The 22,936-nt window shown below is 39.6% G+C and overlaps 1 protein-coding gene across 1 annotated transcript in view; it reads right to left on the bottom strand.

Moving 5' to 3' along the window:
- The window catches only part of STON1 (stonin 1), a 45,340-nt gene extending 33,243 nt beyond the window's left edge, over positions 1-12,097 (bottom strand). The window contains exon 1 of the mRNA XM_067565114.1: positions 11,585-12,097. The gene's annotated coding sequence lies outside the window, so the exon portion shown is untranslated. The remainder of the gene's footprint in view (positions 1-11,584) is intronic.
- Between the last annotated feature and the right edge of the window lie 10,839 nt (positions 12,098-22,936).

Here is a 22,936-nt window from a genome sequence, read left to right as displayed (position 1 = left end):
TATTTTTGGGCAGTTGCTCATCTTCCAGAGGGATTTATCACATGCGGTTCTGTAAGAGCTCCATACTATCACCACTGTCATTCAACACATGCATACAGCTAGGGGTAGGGGAGGGGTTGCCAGGTGACTTAGGCTGCAGTATCTCCAAAATGTGGATGACACTTGGATTTGCGTCTCTCATTAATCAGGCCCTCCTGGTGCCATCTCCATGTCTACTCAGTGCCTTCCTAAGAGTGAAACTGAAAGGAGGACAAGTTGACTGAAACTCAGGATAAGACAAAAGAGATGCTAAGTATACTTGGTGAGGAGGATCTCAATGATATATGCAAGGCAGCTCTTGCCTCCGTTATTTTCCATTCTTTGCACAAAAGTTTCACAATTTAGGGGTGCTCCTGGATCCTCTGTTGCTTCTAAAATAACAGGTGACATCAGTGGCTAAAATATTACTTAGCCTCCAGGCCTGGGAAAATACTCATAGCCTTTTGTATTGGATCTGAACTTGGAAATAGTAATTCATGCCTTTGTCACTTTAAGACTAGATTATGGCAACACACTGTACATGGTGCTACAGCTGATGCAGAGTACAACTACCTGCCTTTTTGACAATGTTAGCTGATGGGAAGATGTGATAACAGTTCTTCAGGAGTACTCCAGAACCGCACTATCTTCCTGTTCACTCCAAGGTGCAATTCAAGGGACTGACTTTGCTCTATAAATCACTAGATGGCTTGTTCCCAGCTATCTGAGTGACTAGTCCTTGCCCTGTAATCCACCACAGCAGTTAACATCAGATGAGACATCAAGATAAAATCTGCAGATTTAAAAATGAAGGGGCTAGTGGCTGGGCACTCCCTCTCCTGGTACAACAAAGCCCAACTTTACTGGCCTTCAGGGCTCAGTAAAAAGACATTTCTTCTTTAGGGGTTTTCTTAAGAGGAATGAGGAGAAGTGACTAATGGGGAATGGGTTTCTTGAAGGGAATGGTATACATTCTAACCCCTTAAAGCATGCAAATGCATGACAATACGTGTTTATTAAATGGTATTTATATGCCCAAGTTCTAGTGAAATGCATATTTTATAAATCTAAATAAACACATATATATTATATACAAGCACATACTGCATGCTTGACAGTTTTAAATGTTTCTGTGCATGGATAACAAATTATTTCAAGATGAAAAAAATGGAAATTTGACCAAGGATATGCACTTATTTTTAGATGTACAAAATGCACCCATTGAAGCATCTAAACACCTACACAGAATAATAATAAAAACATTACTTGACAAAAAAGTTCAGTAACTCCCTCCAAAATGCTTAATTTATTTCACCAGCTATTCTACCTCCAGACATTGAGCTGACAGACACAAACCACTGGCCTTCCTCCTCCATGGATCTTTGCAGATAACATTCTGCAAGATGCTAACATTTACAGAAAAATTTGCCATTTTTCAGTCAACCTCCTTATTTTACATTTCCCTAAGTTAAATTGCAAAAGGCACCTTACAGACCATGTACCCAGTGTCAAGTCCCTCTGCATCCACTCTACGTCCTCCCCATTGTCACTGGCAAATCTATACAGCGTGCTACATATCAATGGACATCCGTGCCATTACTGGAAAGAGCAACACTTTCAGCACAGTCTTTACCAAGCCTCCATTTTTGCATGTGTAAATAATTGTATTGTACCTTTGGGTTTGGTCACTCACATCTCAGTTCTTGATTGCTGAAGTAAAAATTATAAAATTTGACATCCAACTGATCTAAATTGCAAATGTAAAAAAAACAATGGTGAAAAACTGCACCAGAAATTTACACTTGCAAAAACAGATTAAACACACCACTCACTTTCCCTCCTGCCTAATCTGTAACTATTGCCACCACTGGCCTATATTAACAAGAGTTTTTAGCATGCACACTCTAAAAAGTATTTTAGATATAAAACTCCGGCAATACTGCATGTGATAAAAGCTATTCCACAATGACACCACATGAGTTGTTATGGTTTATTGTACACAAATGTAGACAATTCTTAAAACATTATTTTGCCATAAACAGTAATTGTTTCAAAACAGAGTACAACTTCTCCTTAATTTAAGTGTTACAGAACATATGGTTGTAAAGTACCCTAATGTTTGCTAGCTATTGTACTATCTAGGCACAATATGGGAGATTTAGAATGGAATTTTCACCTTAACTCTGGATTTTTCAGCACCAGGTTTTTAAAGTCATATTCTTAGTATCATAGTTTTGTTTATTAGAAAAATTGCACATGATTTAAAGGACGCCCTCTCCATAAAATACTGCACAATTTACATGGGTTTTTCTAAGATTTTATTCATCAAAAGAAAGAAGATTGCATTGTGGTTTGCTTGTGACTAGAAGGCTGCACTCTGCCTGCTTGCTTTAGACACGAATAGATTATTCTCTACTGGAAATTTACAGAATGTACATCTAAACAAAAGGCAGAGAGCCAGTTGGAAAAAGAAAGGAATTTCTTTTCTCTACTTGCATTTGAGCTATTTACACAGATTATTTCCCCTCTCCAGGATTACTTACTTCACTGTATTTAGAAAAAGAGTAATTGTTGCAACATCAGAAAAGATACTGAGATAGCAGAGTCATGTGAACTTGTAGTTTATGCTGCATGTTCTCCTGGGTACCAGCTGGTCTGCAGAAACTGTCATGCTTGCAACTAATCTGTTTAAGCTGGAATTTCTGACTCTTGCCACTAAGAGCCAGGAGAATTAAAAGCTTCACTTTCAGACTGTGTTCATGCCAACGTACTAAAGAAGAAAAAACCTAGGCAGAGTTCCCCATCACATAAAATTTATTTGTATTTCTTCTTTGTCCCTAGTCAAAAGGAGAGCTTGCCCAGTAATATGACTGCAATTCTCATATGGAAGGCATGTGTGGAAATGATCTAAATTCTAAGGGCATCTACACTGCCTCTCCCTCCTCATGTCAGGTGGAATTTGGACTCAGGATGTGAGTAAAGTAACCCTCACTGCTAGAATTTGTCTACACTTCAAAAATCAATAGCAATATTACAGACATTGCAGCTGCACTGGTGGCAGCAATGTTAAAATCTGCTCAATTTCTCACCTAGTACAAATGAGCTAGATCACAGCAATTTACATTTGTGTGGGAGGACAGTATTAACTAGCACGTTTCAGGAACAGCAGCAAGGCTGCTTTATGAACTTTCCTCTACTGCACATCTGCACTGGAAAATTGTTGCTGGAAGGGCAATTTTCATGAGGACCTCCTGACTTTCTCTCAGGACCACCTGTGCCAGGAATTTTAGGTTTTTATAAGGTCCCCTGGCACCACAGTGAGTGCAATGCAATTTGGTAGCTCTTCTGGATACATACCAGAGCTTACCTTTCTTCTTGGAAAAAGGACAGGATGAGGATTGGACAGGATTTGTAATTATTATGGTATAAAAGTTATAAGGCGGAAGATAGGATTATGACTCTGTAAGTAGGTAAGCAGATCAGCATGATTACTATACATTTTAGATATTGGAAGGAGCATCCTGTGCTGGATGAGTGCTTCTGACATCTCTGATTTAGAAGTCTAAATAAATAAGTAAATAAATCTGAAATTAATAAATCAGCATTGGCCTGAAGAAAACTCTACTTCTAGTACACTTCTCAAAGATCAATCTAAAACTTTTAAGGCTATAAACAGTCATGAAATTCACTTGAAATGGAAAGTATACAAGAATATCTCCAAAGGTAATAAATAGAAATTGGTGGTCTAGGCCTGCCAGATTCCCATCTATAATATCTATCCTTTTCTTTCTGGCTGCTGCTGAAGTGGGCCTCTCATTCTCAGAAGAAACATCTCTTCTTTTAGTTTACAACAGAAAGGCACGAAACACTGCCCGCCCTTCAGTTTACATCAAAGCTTACTGTGTTCAAAACAGTTGCCATGTTTGCTATGGAATAATTCACAGAACACTGCTTGGGATGCTTTGAAAAAAAAATATTTTCCTATTTCTGCATCAAACAGATTGGGCCTCCCCTAACACTCAGAATTGAAGTAATTTCAAAATTTGCCTCAAAAGAAAAATAAACCCACCAGACTTATTGGAAAAGCAAAGATACTTTGAAGCATCTCATCAATAATAATAAAAACATTGGTTTGGAAAGTACATGTATGAAATATGGTCTCCTTTTAATGCCATATGACCAATTTAATAAATTGGTGCTGCTGCTTGGCTTATAATATGCCAGACCTTACCCCAGAAGATTATTTGCAGAATTTAATATCAGGAACACAATTTGCAGAAGGGTCAGCTTAGTAAAGGGGAAAATCCACATTGTTGATTTGGAAGAAACTAAAATGTTACTTGTTTAGGACCCCAGTTCACATCTGTTCACTGTCCATAGTCCAGTTTTTACACACATTATAAAATTCATATAAAGCAACTAAAAAAGGGCCCGCACCCATAGATCACACAAGAAACTAAAACACAGACCTGTTATGCTACCTTCTTAACATCAAACAAAATTTCTCAACTCAGTTCTTCCCAGTCCATTGCCACAATTAATCTTTCCCTCCCAAAGAAAAGCGTGTGAAAACAGGTAGGTCATGCAGCATATTCTGAAGGTCATGAAATTGGGGCTGTTCTAGCAAAAACAAGAAGGGGAAAAAATCCCAGAGCCAGGTATACCTACGACTGACTCCTGATGAGAAAAATATTCATAGGGCTAATACCATATGATAACAAGTATCCCATTAAAACTAACTAGGAGAATGAATTACAAATGACTGGCTGATGGTAAACAGCTGTACTTTTAATACAAGACCAAATATTTTTCTCTCTTTCTCTCTGCTCCTTAGAATCCTTCTAAGTTCTTGACCAGTGGCCTCCCAAAAAGCATAGGCACACGCTCTATGGAGAGGAAATAATGAAGATATTTTTCCCAGCGAGAGCATGAAATTATATTGTTCTTTTCATATGCCCCAAGGTGAAGAACTGTTGGGCTGCCTACTGCAAAAGTAAGTGCTATGTCTCCTGATATCCCTCTTTAGGAGCCCTTGGCCTAACTGTACATCTCTGGACTTGAGGTTTATAACTTAGAAGCAAATAACGCGGGATGTATCCATGCTATTGCCTTACTTGCTGACAAAACATTAATCTTCAAACCAGAGCTCTGTGATTCAAGGCAACACCTATTTTCCATTTACTTTAACATTACTTTAACGTGAGAATAATTAGGCCCTATTTGACCAGCCCCTGGAGAATGACTGTCCACATTAAACTACGTCTCTTTCTAGAAGGAAAAAAACGTGTAATCAAATCTGGTGTCATTATGTTAATTGAGACTATTATGTTGGTGTTTTGTTCTGTTCCCTCTGTTATGTTCCACAGAGCACTGACTTCTAAGACTCATTGTTTTACTTCTTTTTAGTATGTACTCAAACAAAATATATAAAATTGTATTTAATTCACCTCCTCATATATATGTATGTTTCTCTCATTTATATAATACCCTCTCTGCTGGGTTTCTCTCTTATATAAATGAAAAACTTCAATTAAAAAAAAAAAAACAGCTGGGGGGAAAAGCACACACAATGAGAATGAAGTTGCTATTCTTCTCACTGAGGAAAAGAATTTCCGAGTATTCTTTAAAGTGCTTCCATTCCACAATTTTCATTGAGTTTAGTTAATCAGTCCTCGTTTGCATCTTTTCAAACATACTACTCTTCAGCATTACCATAGTTACTGCATAACTTACATTTGTAGCCAGATTTCAGAGAGCCAATAGATAGTCAGAGAGCGTTTCACATGAACTGTTCATTGACACAAGGGGATGCTTTACTTTGTAGAAACTTAAAGAACCTCACTGCAATTGGCTTGAACACGCTTCCTGTAGAGAAAACCCCTTTTTATTTATAATATTGTTCTATTTAGGCCATTAAGCTAATGTAACGCTTTTGAACCTAATGAAGTAATTTTAGACTTAGTTTAGAAAACATGTTACCACGACAAATATAGTTTCTCCATAAAAGGACTCTGTTCATGTTGTTAGAAAGGACACTAGCAGGTCGTTTAGCCCACAAAATTAGTTGTTTCTTTGAGAGGGTTGGGGAGAGTCTTATAATACCAAGTAGTAAATATTAGTCACGTAGGTTTGTTTTTTAACCTCAACAGACTGTCCATTTCATACAGTTCAAGGCCAGAAGGGACCACTGTGATCATCAGGCCTGCCATCTTGTAGAATGCAAAACTTCCCTAAATTAATTCCCAGAGCATATCTTTTAGAAAACTTGATTTTAAAATTCTCAGTGACGGAGACCATGACTCTTGATAACTTGTTTCAATGGTTAATTATTGTTAAAAATACACATCCTATTTCCAGTCTGAGTTTGTCTAGCTTCGACTTCCAGACATGATCTAATGTTATATCTTTCCCTTTAGATTGTAAAGCCCATTATTAAATATTTGTTCCCCATAAATAGGTACTTACAGACTAATCAAGTCACCCATTAACCTTCTCTTTGTTAAGATAAATAGGTTTTGCTCCTTGAGTCTATCACTATAAGGCATCATTTCTAATCTTTTAAGCATTCTCATAACCTCTCTCTGAACCCTCTCCAATTTATCTATATCCTTCTTGAATTGTTGGCACCAGAACTGGACACAGTATTCCAGCAGCAATTGCACGAATGCCAGATATATATAAATTAACCTCTCTACCACTACTTGAGATTGCCCTTTTGGCCACATTCCGCTGGGAGCTAATTATGTTCAGCTAATTATCCACCATGAGCCCAAATCTTTTTCAGTGATTGCTTCCCAGGTTACAGTCCCCCATCCTATAAGTAAGGCCTACATTCCTTGTTCCTAGATGTTTACATTTAGCCATATTAAAACACATATTGTTTGCTGACACACAGCTGACTAAGCAATCCAGGACACACTGTATGAATGACTTGTCCTCTTTAATACTTATCACACCCCCAATTTTTTGTCATCTGCAAACTTTATCAATGATGATTCTATGTTTTCTTCCAGGTCATTAATAAAAATATCAAATAGCATAGGGCCAGAACCGATCTCTGTAGGACCCCACGAGAAATATACTCGTTGGATAACGATTCCCCATTTACAATTACATTTTGAGATCTATCAATTAGCCAGCTTTTAATCCATTTAATGTGTGTCGTGTTAATATTAAATTTTTTAAATCAAAATGTCATGCAGTACCAATTCAAAAGCCTTATAGAAGTCTAAATGTATTATATTAACTTTAGATATATTATATTATATTATTATAATATATTATATATATTAACTATTAACTAATCAGCCAAACTTGTAATCTTGCTGAAAAAAGATATAAAGTTAGTTTGATGGGATCTATTTTCCATAAACCTATGTTGAACGGCATTAATTTTACTGCCCATCTTTAATTCTTTATTAATCAAGTCCCGTATCAGCCACTCCATTATCTTTAGAATTAAACATTCCTCTAGAAGAATTTTAAGGACTCAAACACTTCACCAGTTTTATAGTTGTTCCCAAACCCAGCGATTATCAATTACTGGTTCGCATGCACTTCACCACTGGTCTCTCAGCTGGCCTCTCAACTGGTATTTGTACTGTCGGAACTGAGTGTGGTGCAAAATGTTAGAAACAGAATAAATCACAAAAAGGATATTTTAAAAATATTTTACTTTAATAATCTACAGCAAACTGTTATTAATAACAAAGATAAGGAAACTATTTATAATAAGGCTCCAAACCTGATACTGTTCCTGGAATAATGTAATATGCTACCTTCTCATGCTATATAATAGTTAGTTTTTCAATCAGCATTTCAAACTATGCCACATTTTATCAGCCAAGAGGAAAATGTACGTGCTAGTATATTTTTACTAGCTAATACACTATTTCATGTTTGCACAGCGCTTTCAATGTGAAAAGCACTGCATAAGGACTATAAATAATCTTTTCAACAGATCAATGTTCTCTCAAACTATATGGGAACACCACTTTTTCCTTCCTTAAAACCTTTAAAACAGTTATCACAAGGTGTACTAGTCTGACAGGAAATCTGAAAAATTAAATTATTATATGTTTAACTAGATAAATGTATAGCACAGTATTTTTACATTTACTGACAATGGCGTCTTCATAGTCTTCACTCAGACCAAAGTTTTGATGAGGGCACTGTCAGTAATGCCAACTGAAGCCTAATTTGGATTCACAGCCAGAAGTAGAATTTGCTGCGTTAATTGGGGTGCAGATGTGTAAGTTTTTAAGATACATGTTTGCTGCATTGACTAGCTTAAAGGCCATGAGACTTATAGAAAGTGATATTTATACCTATCAAGAAAACTTTAAAAACTGTTCCAGAGGGGTAGCCGAGTTAGTCTGTATACAGCAAAAACAACGAGAGTCCTGTAGCACTTTAAAGACTAACAAATTTAATTTCTGCAGGCATAAGCTTTTGTGGGCTGTAACCCACCATGAAATCTTATGCCTGCAGAAATGAAATATGTTAGTCTTTAAAGTACTACAGGACTCTCATTTTTTTTAAAAACTGTGGGTGCCTGATAGGGTGTCTGCTATATCCCTGGAAGCACTTTGAAATCCCTGAATGGAAGATACTATTGAAGTGGAAAGAATTATTTAGAGGAATAAAATCTCATTTCTCAAATATATGAAGCAAAGGGATGTTCTCTGGGGAGTTTTGCTCTTTAACTTGCTTAATTAAGTAAGTCTACCACTGGGCTAATATTCAAGTTCACTATCTAAATATTGATTTAGAAGCCTTGATTTAGGCATGCCACCCTAAAAATTTGGTCCATTAATATTGCAATAGGCCAAGAAATTCAGAGTTACAGAAATTCTGTTCTTAATTCCAGTTACTGGGGAGGAGAGGGGGGGAGAGTTCAAATGCGTATGTTAAGTAAAGGCAGAATGTCTGCTTTAACTTGGAATTTCCTGCTGGTTTGATTTATAATCCTAATATTGCTTGAGTGTAACTTCTGGCCATGCACTATGATAGCCAAACTATTTTTATGCTCTCAACCACAGCTATTTATCCAGTATATACTAAGCACTCATTTTCATCAGGGTATTCATACAAATATTCAAAGAAGTAGTTGTTTGTATATTGTTACATAAAGGCCATGTTTGGTCGCTGTACAGGTATTTTCAATGCTAGCCAAGAGACAATCAAAACTTACTTTTTCCCTCACTTAAATTGTAATAATTTTAGAAGAGGCTCAGCTTTCAGATGGGGAAGAAGGCTCTTGTCTGACATCAGAGGAAACTAAGTGGAGCTCCAAGGTTCAATATTTAACAGGCTTAATAAGGCTAGAAGAAAAAGTGAATGGAGCTGCTGTTTGTAGCAAGAAAGCAGGTCTCCAGTGAGCAGCCTTCAACTTTCAGGGTCTTACTATAGCCTGTGTGTTGGAAAAGGCCAGCCACCATCAGTCTCCCAACAAAGGGCCCAACCCTGCTCCCACTTCAGTCAGTGGGAACTTCTGGGTGCTCCCCACCCTTGACAATGAGGCCACTTATTTAGTGTCTAAATATGGATTTAGGAACTTAATTCTAGGTACTCATTTCTGAAAGACTGTAGCCAGTATTTTTTCCAGCAAGTTTAGGAAACTAATTTTGTTTCCCAAAAATACCTACACACACACACACACACGCACACGACCTTCCCCCTCCATTTCAGTTCCCTCCCTCTCCCACACGTACACTTTCACAATAAAACAAGATTCACAATATCACAGGTAGGCCTTTCACTTCAGTTCGTTCTTTTATCTCACTGAGTGGGGATCCCCCTCCCCTTATATACCCGCGAAGGCATGGCTGACAACATTCAAGGCGGTTGGAGAAAAATGTAGTTTTCGGAAAATCTGGAAGGTTTCATGAGATTCTACAAAGGTCCAGAACATTCTAGGAGGTTAGTGAAAAATGAATCCACATATGGAATACCTGAAACATTTTACTTCAAACATTCTATTTTCCCTTTTGTCACTAAACAACAAAAACAGCACCCTGAGCCTGGGTCGCCTGCACCTAAATCTGGCTCTGTATAGACACAGATATATTCTTTCAGCTTATGTCTCACCTTAAACCAGTAAAACGAACTCTCTGCAAAGTGCTCAGCACCTAATCCCCCCTCCCCCCCCACTGACTTCCACAGAAGTTTAAGATGCTTGGCACTGAATGCAATCAGGCCTTTTTTTCCCCCTCTCTCTTTCTGTAATAAAATCTTTTTAAAATTAGATATTTAAATCTAATCTAAATAAACCTTCATGCTAGAACTACTGGCTACATTTTAGCCACCATGAAATTTTGGATAATAATGGAAAATGCTGACAACTTTAACTACTGCCAGTAGCACAAACACTACCGCCCTAAACCTTGTTTCTTTCAAAGCAAGCTGAAAAAAGTTAAACATTTAGTAAATACTGAACAAACAAGAAAGAAACCAAGGAATGTGATCTATCATTCTCCAAGTATGTTAGTGGGAAGTCTAGGCTCCCACATTACTTTGCTTTCATAACATTCTCCACAGCCTCCTTGAACAGGGGCAGGCAAATTCCCTGCTGGTGTAACTCCACGGGCTTCAGTAGGGTTATCCCAGCAGAGAATTTGGCCCTAGAATTTTTAATTTTTAAGAGGCTGGCCTCACCTAAACAGCAGGACTTGTTTGTTCCCCACAAGCCCGGCACTCTGGAGTAGCTCTTAGAAAGAAGTTGAAAACATTGATGCCAGAGATGGTAATATGGCAGAGAAGAAAGCGATGAACGTATTTTAAACCTTGGGGCACAGCTAAATTCCCCCCCCCCCCCCATTTCAGGTTTAAGAAAGCCGGCTATCCTTTGGCAAGTGTAGAGACGGGCCAGGCAGCACGCTCTGCCTTCAGAAACAACAACAAGTTAGAAAGAAATTGCCTGGCATTTCTCACACATCTGAACTGCTCGTTGATTTGTGGGAGAGACCTCTGCTTACTGAACCGTTTTCCACAGCGAGAGCCACATGAAGCAGGGGAGTAGCCAGGTCTGTTCCTGCTGGTACTCAAGCTGCAGGGCAGCCCACTTCTCAACACCCGCCGGCAGAGCTTGCCTGGGTGAAGTTCAGCTTGCCGCTATGGCCCCTCTTCAATCCATGAAATACATTCAGCCAAAGCAAGGAGCCTCATCAACTACCCCGAGCCAGCAGCGGTGAGGAGGGGGCCCCGCTTCCAGACCGAGCCTCACCCCCACCCCGGCGACGGGCGCTGGGCTCAGTGGGAAGCCCGCGCAGGACGGGAAGGCTGCTGGCCCGGGCCCGGCAGGGCTCAGCTCGGCGGCGGCGCACAGCAGCTCGCTGCCCGCCCCGCCACTCTCTCGCCCGAGGTCTCCCGACGTGCACCAAGGCTGGGCAAGAGACGAGCCCGGCAGACAGCGCCCCCGGCAGCAGCCCGACCCCGCGAGGGGGTGGGGGGTCCCCGGCTGCAGTCGGATCCGCTCCCGGGGCGGGGAAGCTGCTCCCTTCCTCGGGCCGGAGTCAGCCCGCGGCTCCCCCTGCCCGGCGGGACGCCCCCCGATCCCTTCCCCTACCCGTGTGCCCGGGCTAGCGGGGAGCCCGGCCGGCCGGCGGCCCCGGGATCACTCACGGGCAGCCTTGGCGCCGCCGCTGGCGAGGACGGTCAGGCTCGCTCTGAGTCTGGGCTAGCGGAGGGGGAGGAGGGAGCCGGGGCCGGCGCACAACGCAGGAGGCTGGAGCTTCCTCTGCTCGCAGCCCTGCAGCTGGGACGGTCACCAGGCACCGGCTGCAGCCGGGGGGGCGGCGGCGGTTCCCCACAGGCCGGGCCGGGGGCCAAGCTCGGCAGCCCGCCACTGGCCCAGGGGAGCAGCGCCGCGCGCCCCAGGCGGGAGCGGGCTTGGCTCGGAGCGGGACGGGACTCGGGAGCCGAGACATCGCAGCGCCGTTCCCGCGGCGCCGCTGGGGTGGGCCTGAGCGTGCCCGGGTCTAAGACGGAGCCAGCCCCCGGCCAGGGGCAGAAGCAGTGTTGGAAGGGCAGGCAGCGTTTTAACACACCGACCGTGCTTGTCAGCAAAGCTGAGTGTCTTTAATCTCTGGCTTGTTTTCTGAGCTGGCTGTTCTGGGGGGAAGCACTGTGTCTGGGGTCCTGCTTAAGCAAAGTCGACTTAAGCATCCTCAAGGGTGTGATTTTTTTTCCAAAAGCCTCTGGGTACCCTAAGAGCCTGAATCCCATTTTTTAAAAATGATGTGAGCACTTAGGAGGCTAAATGTCATTGAATGTCAGTAGGACTTAGGGGCCAACGCCTGGTCTACATTTAAAAATTAAATCAACCCAGCTTGTGTGGCTCAGAGCTGTGAAAAAGTTTGCACCCTGACTACCAATTTTTTATTTCTGCCATACCAAGTAACACTTACAAGTAGTATAACAGAGAAGTTAGCCCACAAAAGACTTTTTTCAGTTTGTTTACTTTGTTCTTTCGAAAGCACTTTTTGTATAGTCACTTTCACTGGTTTGTTATTTGCACTTTCTGTTTTAGGCACTTTCATGATGACATCACTCTCACACTTTGTTCTGAGAGACACTCCTGCATGTGATTTTGGCCATGGCCTGGAAGAGGGTGTCTTTCAGGAACACAACTGCAGATCTGCCGTTGTTTCTCAGCTTGGGGCAGGATAGTAGCTTCCCAGGACTCCTGAGTGGAGCCTGAGAACATCAGAAGCTGATGGGATGACCAGAATAATACCCCATTCTCCAGACTCTTTGTTGGGGCAGGGGATAATGGGAGGGTCAAGGAGCTCTAATCTTCCCTCTCTAGACCCTAAACAGGATCACAAGGTGACTGTAACCTGGGGCGTAGGAGTGTTTGGGTCTTCCTTTACTAGATCCTTTCATGGACAAGAGAGCAATGGGAGCTGGAGCAAAAGTATGACAAAGCACCCCATTTGTGGTTCGCTACTCTATCAGCAACTCTTATCAGGTCTGACATACTCATTACACCTCACACACTGGTGTCATAATATTTATTTAAAAGTTGACGTAATATATCATTTGAAATCTAATAATATACTTGTCAATGTCACTGTGAAATGTGTGTAACAATTGAGTAGGCAAAATTAGGGGTACTCTCTGATATTATGTCTAGGAGCCTGTAAACAGACAAAGGTGACAAAACAGGTTTCTTCTATATAAAGGGGAAAGAAAATACGGTGGTAAATGCCCTGTCCAAGAGGGCTCTGACCTGGTGCCTCCGGGTCAGCCAGTGGCTAACCCTCCTGCAGCTTTTCTAAGGGGGGAGATGTGACCCAAAGGGCATCTCAGTGCCAGAGGGCAAGCGGCTCACTAATATTAAGTAGTGACCAATTCAGTGTACCCTATTAATTATGGTTATAATCTATATCTAAAAGGTGTCACATAAGATATCATTGGAAAACTAATAACTCACTGATCATTAGTATTCTTGCATGATGTATGCATGAAGTGTACAGAAACTTATGAATAGGTGCTAGAATTATATTCTTAAAATTTGTTTGGCAAACAATGCACAAGCTGCCCTAGACAAAGGAATGTATATTTGATTTTCTGACCAGCCCAGTCTTTAGGTAAGGACGATAAAGGTCCATTTTTTCATATTAGGTAATCTAAGCTAACAAGTTAGGGAGGAGACAGCTTGCAATCTACACCCAGCAGGAGACAGAAGCTTGGTCTGGGTTTTACTTTTCAAATAATACATTGCAAAGGTTTAATGGTCTATAAAGACGGGAGGGCAGAATCTCACCTGATAAGCAATTGAATCAATTGATTGTATACAATATTACTGTATTATAAAAATGTATAGAGTGAGGTCTTTTATGAAAGCTTATGACACTGGTGATTAATATCATTGTGAATTGTATGTATTAACACTAGGAAGGAATTATGGGTACTCGATATTAGGCTTTCCAGTCTGTGACCAAACAAAGGAGGAAACATGCTTTCCCCCAGACAAGAGGGAAGGCAGCTCTCAACCTGTCTCCAGTGAAATTAAATAAGGTGTGATCAGAAACAACAGAAGCTCCATCTACATAGAAATCAGCAGGGAGATGGAAAGCCCACAGAAAGGGGAAAATAACATGCTTCCTGAAACAAGGTCATTGAACTCTGGAAGCCGTCTTTGGCATCCATCACTAGACAGACACAAGGGAACAGAGCTCTTGCAAGCTGAGAAAGATGAACTGAACATAGGTGAGAAACCTGCTTAGACAAAGCTCTTTCACCTAGAAAGACAAGGGAAACCAGCCCTTTGTACTTCTGTGGAAGATTCTGACTGAGGGAAAGTCAGTCATGGCTGGGAAGAAGGAAGATTGGTGAGAGAAAGTATCTTGAACACAGCCTGCACCTTGCCCGATTAAGTGTTAGACTTTTAGATGTGCCTATTTTAGATGTGTTTATTTGCTTGTAACCTTTTCTAACTTTACTCCTTTATTCAGCATCATTTAACCTATGTCCCATTGTTAACACATTTGTTTTAGTTTTACTATAAACCAGCTCAGTGCTGTGTCTGAAATAAGGGTGTTTTTACCTCAGTTGAATTAATAAGATATGATGTGTTTTTCTCTCTTTAAACGCACAACAAACTTTATTGTTTCTCTGGACTATCCAAGAGAGGGCTGGATGTTGCAGAGCACACGGTTTTGGGGCACTTCAAGACTGGGAATATGTTGGTGTCACCTTACTAGTTGTAACCAAGGCTGGTGGAAGCCATAGTGGGGCTGTAGACTGACTGCTGGGGTCCGAGCTACTGAACAAGGGGTGTCTAGAACACACACACTCAGCGTGTAGGCTGGTTGGGAGCATCCCAGATTGGGAGCTACAGCAGCAAAGCATTGTGACCCTGCAACCCAGGGTGCTTAAGTGGTGACACAACCCCTTACTGGTCTGGATTGCATCCAACCTCTGAGTCAGCAGAATGGGAGAGAGTTCTTCACTGTTCAGGACATCTCTGTAAATCCTAAGGAGGAGTTTAGAGTCTGGGAAGCCTTTGCTCAGTGCCACTGTGAAAGAGAATGGCAGGCAGTAACACGCATGGAGGAGGTGCAGAAGAGGTAGACACAAGCAAGTCTGATGGTGTTGCTTCCCCCTTCTATCTGAAAAGATCAGAAGATTCTGATCAACAGTGGTAGAAATAAATCCTTTATTAAACCTTTTATAAATTGGAGGAGATGCTACTTAAAGGCTGCTCTATTTCCAACTGGACATTTTGGGGATTAGTCCATTTTTAAAAAATCAAGCTGAATGTCCCTTTATTAGGGTACTATTTTCATTGTTGAAACAAGTGATTAAAGTGCTCTCATCTATTATAGGCTGAGCCTACCTCCTGCAGTCTCAGGACATTTTCTTGTTAGTTCATTTAGTACTTGAGATAGGATAGCAACAAATAAGACAAAACTTGGAGATATCATATATAAGTAGAAGGCAGTCTCTGGCAACAAACATATTTTCTTTTCCAGTGTTACACAGCACTGCCCCAAAGGTCAAGTCTTTTGTCGGTGCAAGACAATAATTTATTTCTTGCACTGTATGCATCCCAGAGATTCCTTTAAACAATTTCCTCCTGTCCTGAAAGTCAAACAACAGAACTGAAGCTGCTGAAAAGTAAGACCAGCGGAGCCATTAATATGCAGTTACACCCTAATCTTGTTTCATTTCCTGTCCTTTCCCCAGTTTACAATAAGTGTACAAACCACTGAACCATCAAGTCGCTACATCTTTATGGCATTAAACAAGTCTTTTGGTGAAATTACAATTCTATTCTGGTTAAGGCTCTAGCATTTAACTAAGTTCTCCAAAGGGGAGGAAATCATTTATTTATTCTAGCATGCATAATTTGTTTTAATTTAAACAGAGGCATTACTTTCTAATCTTGTTTGTTAGAAGAACAATACCAGTGCCTTTCTCTACTCATTTTTCTTTTTAAAGATGATGTAGCTTATTTAGTATAAAGCTTCATCTTTATTTTTGTATGTTGTACAAACGTAGGTAGATAAGAGGCCAATGCAAATTCTTTGGTCAATATGTCATAAACAAAATAGGTTCCTTTTTGCATTCCTCACAAATTTCCTTTACAGTGATACAGAGGGAAGTTTAAATGTATTGATCATACTTATTTCAGTGTAAATAAAAAGCTAGCCCTAAGTAAAGTGATAGGAAGTTTAGACTGTAGAAAGGAGGAAGAAAGACATTGAATGTTGCAGGAACATGATTTCATTGGAAGTGGATGTGATGGCAATATTATATCATTTTGCATGCTGCCAGGACTGGGTAAGTTGATCAGAAAATAGGAACATAGAAAAATAGGAATAACTGTAGTGAATTAAACAAGTGCTCCATCTAGTTCAGTCTCCTTTAGTGACCAATACCAGATACTTCAGAGAAACATCCAAGGTATCCTAATGTGGACATGCCCATGGGGGAAGTCTCTTTCTCGCCCTCATCAGTTATCAGCTGCCTTATGCCCTGAAGCATGAAGGTATATATCCCATACAAATTGTTTCTTTAATCCTAATGTAAATGTAGATGTTTTTATTATTCATATATATGTCAAATCCACTTTTGAATGAGTTCTACAGTTTATTATGAATATATATGTCAAATCCACTTTTGAATGAGTTCTACAGTTTATTATGAAAAGTGTAAAAATAAACCCAGTATTTCCTTGTCTATTTTAAATTTGCCCCCTTTCAGTTTCATTGGGCATCCTCTTTGTTCTTGTATTTTAAGAAGGGTAAAAAGGAGCATGCAGTTTGTAAACCACCATCATGTTCTCTCCTATTCATCTTGTCAGTAAACTAAACAATCACAGTCTTTTCAATGTTCCTTCCTCTGGACGATTTTCCAGGCAGAAAATAATGGGAAGAAAAATGTTTACAATCATGCACATGCCTCAACTTTCATTTTTTCCTCAAAAGACTAAATGTCTTTCTTCCAGCATACAATGGCTTTTCTCCTCAAAATCTGTTCTGTAATTTTACAAAGTAGAAAATGATTTTGTTTATTTTCTATTTCAAATTAGTCAGTAGAAAATATACCTGCTGCTAACCCTAGGGCTCCAGACTCAGGCCATGAAACAGCAAAAATTGGTAAAAGAACAGGATTTAAACACCTTATTGTGTCATCCAATGTCAGATCACATAACAGTGAAGGTGCCAGAATTTGTCCCTAACTGCTTTCCTTATAGAATTCCATAGTATCTAAATGCAGAAGGAAGCTTCCTCTGAGTCAATTTTCACAAATACACAACTGTCCTGCCCATGAAAAAAGTTTTATACTTCCCATTTCAGCAGAAAAGTCAAGAAACTAAAAATTCTTGCATCACAGCTAATTCTCTGAAGTCTCCTTTCATACACTTTTCTTGAATTTTTGTAAATCCTTCTGTCTGCTGGTCAGCTTCCATGCAAAAGAGTTCTCAGGGTTTTCCACTTAAGTTTTCAAAACTCCTATCTCCTTATCAAGGTCAGCATCTGTCTATGAGTATATCAAAATTTTCCTCAACTGAGGGTGATAGAAGCCTGCAGTTTGTATGTGCAGAGGATTTGAATGCTGCTTCATGCTGATAAACCTCAGAGGAGGGAGTTGAGGAAAGAGAGAAACTAATGGTGTTGCAAACCACTCGTTGTGGCTAAGCTATTACTAAGTTCTTTGATTTCCATTTGATGCATCAGTAATAGAGAGTATGATTACCAAATAAGTGGTAGAAAGATTTCTCCAAAAACAGTAATATTGCAAGCAGATAGCAGGAACTCCCGTGAAACGCTGCATACTCTCCTCACCTCTTCTGTCCCAATAAGATTCTGTCATTGCTTGCCGTTCCCCCAAATATTTCTGTATAGTTACAGCATGCTGTTGAACAACTATAGACCCAAGAAGAAAAAACAATTATTTAGAGCTCCTCAAAAGACAATCTTTATTGATTTTTAATGAACAGTGTATGCAGAACACTTAAAGAGCAAATAAAGGAAGATTCTTTCAGTAATAAGTAGATTTTGAGCCCAGTTAACCAAATACACTGAATGATACTTGAGGACACAATAGTGCACAATGCTATAGGCAGTTAAAATTTCTAATGATTTAGCTATGTCAGTGTCAATTTATATTCACATTGATCTTAAAATATTTTGCAGTAAACACTACTGTCACAAAAACGGTATGTATACTATATGGCAAACAAAAAAAATAGTAAAGTTCATCACTTAGCATACGGATAGAACTATGAAGAGTTTAAACACAATTGTCTTGCACATAATTTCCTCAACTGAGGGCAGACAAACATTGATTTCTAGGTAGACTTTTAATTCTTTCCCCTTTTATTTTAATGCTTACGAATACTCTAACTGGGGCAAATTTCCAGCCAGAGGGAGAACATCTGACTTAACTGTAAACTCATATAAAAATCGCTCAGATGTAAAGATGAGACAAAACAAACACAGGTTCAACACTTCTCTCACCCCAGATCTAATGAACTTAGTTTTCATTTACAGCTATTCCAATTAAAATCCCAAATTTAGTGTATTTATTGTAAGTCTGAGAGTCAGACTATATGCACTGGATACAAAAAGCAAGCATGGTAGAAGAGCAATGCATTCCCTTGTTAGAATGCTCTGCTCCCCTTGTTAGAGATTCAGAGCTTGTTGATACAGCTGGCCTCACAGGCTCTTGATCTTCCTTGCTTGGCCTGTAATCAAAAAGGAATTTATTCTTGTGCAAGTGCTTGAACTGAAAAGAAAAAAAAACAACCCAAAAACTTCAGACTTCTCAAGCTAAAACCAGAAACCTATTTTGTTGAAAATAATGTATTTTTATGGTTGAATACTTGTTAAATCACTGATATAAAATCTAATATAGGGCAAAACACATACAGCATACAATTTGAGAGTTTCTGAACAAAAGAGAAGGATGGTTCAGCAAATACTTAAAAATTGTAGCTATCACTTGCAGAGAAAGCTGCAGTTAAAGTTACAGTGACGTTCCCATTTCCGGTCTACATTTATCACATGCTTATAACGTTTCAAAAAGTTATTTTCTTGCTGAAATTTTCTGTGCTTGCTCTCCAAGCAAAGATGAAGACCTTCTAGGCAGAGGGGAGTTTTGGCAGAGTCCAGTGCCTCATTTCTTTAAGAAGGAGGGGGGTAGGAAGAGAGGCATCTTTGCACAGCAGGAGTATGTCTTTTTTTAACATACACGTTTTAGTAGCAGGTGAACCTTATATGGAAATCTTTACATGTGGCTAGTTATTGTGGACTAGTTTCCAAGTCAATTTGTAAAAGAAATTCCATAGTGCTGTAAAGTGATTAGTTATACTAATTATGGGGCTATGGAATAATGTACACACACAGCATTGATATCGGATCTGGTTTTGCATTGCTGTTTCACTGCAGAGCTCCTTTGTTTGGCAAGCTTTTGGCCTTGCACATGTGAATTACAGGATGAAAACAGTAGAGAGAGAAAACATTAGACTTCTTATTCAGGGAAATATTAAATCTTATCTTTGTGAAATTAAGATCAGAGTTTTAAACACAAGGAATTGCAAAACTTAAGATTCTCACAGTAGCCTTGACTCATCCACATTGCACGTATAACTGTACGTTGGGTTACTGCAAAGTATTAATACTGTGCAAGAAATAACATGAGCTTGCTTTGGCCCTACACTATGCACTCACTCCCACTGACTTCACTGGGAGTTGCAAGTACAAAACTGAATACGCTAATGTGGGCAAATTAAGGCTACTAGGAAAATCTTAACTTGTATTTTCCAGCTCTTAAAATTGTAACTTCAACATTACAGTGAGGTAAGAGTTTGTATTTAAAGCTTAAGGGAAAAGTGATTCTGAATTAGTATTGACAGATAAATCTGCCTTGTGCACACAGTACAGTACAAATAATGAGAACTGCCTCAAGCAAATTTCCATTTATTACATTCATAGTCCCCGTTAGACCTTAATTTACAGCATTCCAAAAACCTTCTTCAGTGCCATCTTTGATTTAAAGGAAGAGATTCTGCCGGAATATTTTGACTTCAAACTAATTTTTTGCCAATTCCTGGCACAAAATCTATTTTATTTCATGGATGGACACAGCCCTCCCCTAGAGCATTTTGTAATCTTAATTCACTGCTATGCAGCAGCACCCATGGTAGCAAAAAGGGAAGCTGTAATACAGAAGGGCCCAGCATGCTTAATAACCTATCATCAAGCATCAACCTATCCCTAGCAATGAGACTCTGATGGTGGTTGTGCTGGCAGGATTTATGATTAATTTTTGTTATATCCGTGTGGATGCTGGGGTAGTGCTCTCAGTGGGTCATCAATAGAGTCTTGTGTATGAATTGTCAGGTTTGCCCAGAGCCTGCAGTGGGTGGTTTTTATGTAGCTTGTATACTGTTCAAAATATAGTTTAATAGTTTGAATTATACAGAAAAAAACTATGTGCATACTTCTGGGCATAGGTGGTAAGCAGCACAGTCTAGTAGGTAGAGCACTGGGCTGAGAGGTAAGAGGCCGAGCTTCTGTTTGCATCTACCACTAACCTGCTGTACGACCTTAGGCTAGTCACTTCACTTCTCTGCTCCTCAACTTCCCGTCCCCTGCAATGACTGTTGAGATTGTAAGCGCTGCAGCGCATGGACTCTCCCTTACTATGTGTTTGGACAGTCCCTAGTATGATGGGGCCTCTCATTGCTACTGGAACAAACAACTAGACAACATGGTTGTAAAAACAGAGGCTCCCTGGCTACCCCTATAGCTTCCAGCAGTAATGCATTACAGCTGCGAAGTTTGCTAGTGTAGAAAAGGTAGAACCTCCCTCCCCCATTTTAATGACCATTATTCCATTCCTTTTTTTACATAAACCAATGCATTTAATCTCAAACTGAAAAATTAATATTTCAGTTTTAGTACAGACTAGCTCTGGTTGAGTTCTGCTGTACTAGATGTTTTCTTAACACCTCCCCAGTTACCAGCTATCTCAATTTCAAGCCATTGGGATTAACACCTCCCCAGTTACCAGCTATCTCAATTTCAAGCCATTGGGATTATGGAGAATTGTGAGGAATTAGCAAAAATATATTACAAACACAAATTTAGGTGAGAGTGTCTATTTTTTTTTATGATCATTATATAGGTTTAAGGTTTATACTTTGATTTAAATCAGGTAGTCAGACTGCAAGCAATTCTTTTATTTATAGACCACTGAACATACCTCATCATAGCTTCTGATGATTTAAAACTGTCTCTGCCTAAAAAAGGTATTAAAAATTAATCTTGCCAGCAGGTAATCCTCTCTGAACCTACTGCTCTAAGTTTTTAAACCTTTTCAAAATAGCCAAGATATTTAATCATAGTATTTGGAACTTTAATGATATACACTTCACTCAGGTAATTTAAAAATTTCATGAGGGAGTCATTTCTTAAAGGATAACATCCTAAATTTTAAAAAAAAAATAATTATGAACTATAGCCACTCAATGGGAAAATATTTGTACTGAAAACTTGAAACTGTGACCGTATCTACTGTTTTCCAACTGGAAGTACATCAAGCATTTCAAAACTGCCCCAAAATACTGGAGCAGTGCTCTTTAAAAGCACTGTTCTAGTATTTTGCAAGACTTTATTTTTTATTTTTTGCTGTTTAGTTTTCAAAAGACCCTTTCCTATCATTTTGTTAAGCATTTCTGTCAAGACCTGGCACAGCCGATTTTTGTTATTTCAAATAGGTATCAAAGCCTTTATATGTAATACACTGTGTAATGCATATTAGGGAGTTCTGAGGACATTATGAATTACCATCCAATCAATCATGCAATATCCTAAATCTGAATAAGTAAAGAACATCTCACACTAGAACATTTAGTACTAATGGAACCAAAAGCATTTTCCCTGGGTTCTAAATGAGTTATTTTACTTTTCCATGGGTACTAAGTGAGTTATTTTACTTTTTAAAGTCCACTGATGGATATGTTTAAATGGTGGTTGAAGACTGGTAAATAGGGATGCATGTATTAGCTGCACAGAATAAAAGATCAGAACTATACTGTCTTCACTGGTTCCCCACAATTTCTCAATCCCAAATCCAATCGATATTTGGGTTTGTCTCCAAGTAGTCACCAGAAGCAGTACGCAAGTGCCTTTCAACACAATTGAGACAATTTCTGGCACTTTGTGCTGTACTGTACTGTAGTCACTTCTCAAATACCCCTTGATTTGTGTTATGGCTATATTACATTTGCCAGAACTTTGTCTGGCTTGCAGACCCTCTTTAGCTGCCACCCCCCAAAACTTTTTCCATTATTATATTGTTGAGTCTAGCTCACTCATGGCTCTGTTGCCAGTTTATGGCAGTCTGGGAATCATGTGGAATATTTTCCTGAAAATATGGGAGGCTTGAATGCTCAAAATTTGCCTGCTTGTCTTACAAAATTTCTTCACGTTAATTTCCTTCTTAGAATTTGTCTGCATTAAAGCTTAAGTGCCTACAACCTCACTCATAGTTCCATTCTACTATCCAGTTATTCCTTTAATGCAACACTCAGATTGCTCCTGGTTTTGGTTATATGCTTAGCATTTAATTCACTCAACCAAATTCCTTTGCCAGGCTGTACTTTAATAGAACTGGAGGCAGCAGGATAGAATAAAAACAATCGTTTTCTTAAGGGTGTCAGAGCTCCGTATACTCAAAGTACAGCCATCTCATGGTATGCTGGAGACCCGTATCTTAGCTTCACATTTCCATGATTTTTAAGGGTTTGGGGGAATGGGATATATGATGCAGCTCCATAGCTTATCAGAAAAATACTTCCCAGAATATAAGTAATGGGTAATCATGATACCAGTTCAGCTTGCATGATGGAGTGTTGATGCACACGAAACCTAAAACTGATGGAGCAGAGATGGGCCAA

This window comes from Emydura macquarii, unplaced genomic scaffold (assembly GCF_026122565.2).
Source record: "Emydura macquarii macquarii isolate MOO-44397 ecotype Brisbane River unplaced genomic scaffold, CSIRO-AGI_Emac_v2 contig_2676, whole genome shotgun sequence".
Taxonomy (NCBI): domain Eukaryota; kingdom Metazoa; phylum Chordata; order Testudines; family Chelidae; genus Emydura; species Emydura macquarii.
The sequence above is the reverse complement of the archived record's forward strand: the minus strand, read 5'-3'. Positions and strand labels throughout refer to the sequence as shown.